Source organism: Papaver somniferum, chromosome 10 (assembly GCF_003573695.1).
Source record: "Papaver somniferum cultivar HN1 chromosome 10, ASM357369v1, whole genome shotgun sequence".
In the NCBI taxonomy this organism is placed as follows: domain Eukaryota; kingdom Viridiplantae; phylum Streptophyta; class Magnoliopsida; order Ranunculales; family Papaveraceae; genus Papaver; species Papaver somniferum.
The window spans coordinates 100651441-100655682 of record NC_039367.1 but is presented as its reverse complement, the minus strand read 5'-3'; the positions used below and the strand labels follow the sequence as shown (position 1 = coordinate 100655682).

Below are 4242 nucleotides of genomic sequence, written 5' to 3'. Positions count from 1 at the left end.
TACCTTTATTTATCATTTGGGTCCCTTTTTCTTTTCCACCATTGCCTCATATCACTATAACTCAGAGCTAACAGTGGGTTTTTCATTTTTTCACTTTGTACGAGCAAGAGATCAGTAAGTAAGAAATGATCCCGAAATTTAATTATAAAGATAATTAAGAGATAATGAGATAATTAGTATGTGGTGGACATATAAGGTAGGGAGCATGGTTTCAATTTTTCAGAAATAATCAATTTCGTAAATATGTAAGCGTTGAAAATATTGCATTGCATCAAAGGAAGCTTGGAAGTCTATATTTGTTTAAGTGAAATTATGCAAGTTTCATATGATATGCAGACTTTTTTTTTTTTTTTTCGAAGATTCATATGTAGACTACTATCGATCTTAGTTGTAGTTAATTTTGAGAAAAATGTATTTCTCTGGGTGCTCAGTGTATTTTCTCACTCCTAGGTACTTATTATGGTTTTGCAAGACAATGTATGGGAGGTTAAACAGTCCATGTTTGATTTACCACACTCATGTACGTATCTCTTAAAACGTTATGAACTGATCGAATGATTGCCACTTGATTATCAATGTTTTGTCCGTGAATACCCTTGCCGACTTTGATTGTTGCTCTCATGGGTTGCTCAATTGTTGCTCACAAAGGTTTCTCAATATTCGAACAAAACTTATATTTTTACAATTATGTATGGATACCCGTGAATATATAATCACTGGCCTATTTTATTTTCTCATAACAATGCTGTGAGGAAACCAGTTAATATATAATCATTAACCTATTTTATTTATTATTGTTACAGGTTTAATCAGCCTTTCCACAAGCATCAAGAATATTTGTGGATTTGGATTCTGAACAAGTTCATGAATTTAGAATGCGGTAAGCAAAACCTATAATCTAAATGCAGTTTATAGAAAATTCAATTAAAACATGCTACTGTTTACACAGGCTTCGAGAGAAACTAGAGAGATGGAAGAGATACACCTTGAACAGGAAAAGGATCCTTTTGAAGACAAAATTTCCCTATATGAAGCAAGTCGATGCTGCTAGACTATGAGAATAAGGTAAGTGAACGTTGACATATATTAATTCAAACATTTGAGAATATAGTTATATGCAAATTTATGTGGCTCTTATTCGGCATAGGACGAGTTTTTTGCGAAACATCCATTGTTCGATTCATTGTATATTTTGGTATATCTAATTGTTGATTTCTTCCTCCACATATTCAATTCTCCTTTGGAACATGTTCTCATTCACTACCATATCCACCACCACCACCACCACCACCAGAATTTACACCTTCATCTTTCCTTCTCGACCAGTAACAGTGATACGCTGAAACACAATATCATCTTTTCACCTACCTGAGAAAGTCCTTGCAACATCTTCATCTACTTTATGTTGATTCCAGTTGAAATTGAATGAATTTACTAGGTAAGAAGTGATTTGGGTAATATTAAGTGATTTTTATAGAACTGGGGGATTTTCAATATAGTATTTAATTTAAACAATTGAAGTAGTTCAATGGCAAGATTAATATGTACATGATAGGTTATGTTCAATTAGTTTTTCATTGTAGCATATTCTTACGATGAAAACCTAATACAGTTTTCATCTCATAATTATCAGGTTTGTTCCCATCTTATTTATCGCTCTCTAAATTTAAAGAGGCTTTACAAGGTGGGAGATGTACAAACCAGCCTTACCACTGGAAAGGAAAAGGTATATTCTGAATTGGTTCACTCATTCGGTATTTTTCTTATCTATTTGTGTGGCAGCTGGGATCAGGTTAGACTTTCAGAGAATTTATGCATGGTTTCTTTAGATTCGCTTGGGAGTTTAGACAGCTATGTTTTTCAATTTTATTTTTTAGACTACAATAGTTATTTATCAAACTATGGACACCAGTTGAGCATTAGGAACCAAGTAACGTAATTTTTACAATAATATAATAGTCAGAGTTGTATTCATGGAAGACCAAATAGATTGGAGTTTACTCTTCCAAATATCATCTAGCAAAGAGAACTTAGTTTCTGATGTCTAGATATTGTGCCAATGGGCCCTCTGATGTCAGATATCGCATAGTTTTGAATACTCAACTATTTATATGTGGTTGCATTCTTACAAACTTTTCCTTTAGGATGCGTATGTCTACATTGATTATTCGCCGAATTGTGAAGGTTCAATCTTAGCCCCATCTTCAAAGATATATATATATATATATTGAAAATTTATTGATAAACTAATTACATTATTGATTGATTGTACATAAGTGACAATCTTCGTAACAAACTGCGGGTTCTATTTGTTAAGAAATTCTGATTGTTGATTTGTTTCTGTTATGGGGGATTTTTCTTTTTATTTGCTGTTGATTTTAAAAAAATAGCAGTGGCTAAGTGTTCGTGGTTGCTAACAGAGGTGAGGTTAAATATGAGAACATGGTGTTGAGGAGTGAAAGGGGGTTGTTGAATCGAAGTTAATAATTGAGGAGAAGAATATAGAAGTAATTTGAACTTCACTTTTGTTTAATTCAGAAAAATAGGAATGATATTAATGCTGATTGCTTTAATATTTTTAGTAAAATTGAATTCATCGGTAAATCTATTTTTTCGCAGTATGATTGTGCCTAAATGGATAACGCCTGCTGCTATATGCTTTTGAATAATGTTGTTAATGTTGATGTCACATGCAGTCTTGCATATCACAGTTTTATCACTATGTGATTAGGTTTTTTGCTACTAAAGTTACATTAGTGGAGGGAGTCACGACCCTTAGGTTTTAGTGCAGATGCCTAACTATGAACATCTTGGTAGATGCCTTTTAGTGTAGGTGGATACTATGGAATATCTTGGTAGATGCCTTTTAGTGTAGGTGGATAGAACTTGAGTTACAGGGAGAGAGGTATATCAGTGAATAATTTTTTACTCAGTTTGAGCCTTTCTTGGTAGATGCCTTTTAGTGCGGGTGGATAGAGTTTGAGTTTACAGGGAGAGAGGTTTATTTGCGAATTATTGTGTACTCAGTTTGAGCCTTTCTACAGAGGTCGTAAATATAACCCTCCTCTCTTACATTTTCATGTTATGTTTGATTATTATTCATATGGACTCCAGTATAGATATGGCATAATGAGTACTAAGCACGAAGATTCATGATTTTCTTGCATCTATTATTATTAGTACGATCTTGAACATTGTGGTAGCAGTTATAATTATTTATGTAAGAATAGCTTCGCATTTTTTGATCTTACACGTTTTGCATTATTGATTTGGTTTCCCTTAATTTGATTATGTCAGAGACTCTATGAATTTAAGCTGAGATTTGCTATGCGAGAAGCCCAACAGGATACCTGTATCATCATATGTTGCAAGATCAAAGTGCTACTGAAAAATCGTAGTGATCCAAAAACATGTGTTTTAGTACAAAATGAGTTCGTGTTACAGGCTCTCCGGCTTTCAATGTTGTTGCTTCTACGTAAAGAGCTCTAATGTCAGAAATCTATCTAAGCTATCTCCAACAGTTAGAAAGATCTATCCTAAGTCTTTTACCCATGGATGCAGTAAAGTTGTCTTGAAAATCAGCGGTCATAGCAGCAGTCACAACTTTATTGGAGCAACCAGCACCAACGCCAGCAAGTGCTCCATCCATAATTCTTTAACTTAAATGAGCTGGTTGATTTGCTACTTTATTTGAACAGCTGGGAGCAACTCGTAAAAAATTTGTACATGAGGTATATGTAAAGCGTTTCGTATGGAAGTATAGTATAACATACTAAAAAATCACATCAACCGGATTAACTAGCTAAAAGATACAGCTTAAAGAGCGAGCTGGGTCATGGTTGACAACTGACAAAATTCCTCCTGAGTTTTTATTGTCAGGCTGTTTTCACCTCCTAAAATATTCCCACAATGGAAGGTAGAAAATTCTTCTCTGATAAGAATAGTGGAGTCAACCATTAAAATTTGAGTTCGTATGAAGATTCTACAGCAGTTTTAGTGAAGGGTCTTACATCTGAATTTTCTGAATACGAAATTTCACGAATTTCTTCATATATTAACATAAACTTCCATTCTCTCTTTCATTCAAGTGGTACATTAATGTGATTATGAGACCATATTCCATGCTACATACCCGTGACTACTTCCATACTCATATATCTTTTTCTCCACTTTTTCATGACCACCCATCACTTCTCGTTGATGTCATGAAAAGCAGTGCTTGACTTGTCACTTATGACTACA

The 4242-nt window shown here is 33.9% G+C and overlaps 1 long non-coding RNA gene across 1 annotated transcript; it reads left to right on the top strand.

The window, feature by feature from the left end:
* The first annotated feature begins 813 nt into the window (after positions 1–813).
* LOC113318409 lies at positions 814–3353 on the top strand. The gene is made up of 3 exons (XR_003344528.1): positions 814–1065; positions 1634–1726; positions 3298–3353. It is a non-coding gene; the product is annotated as an uncharacterized LOC113318409 (long non-coding RNA).
* The last annotated feature ends 889 nt before the right edge of the window (positions 3354–4242 follow it).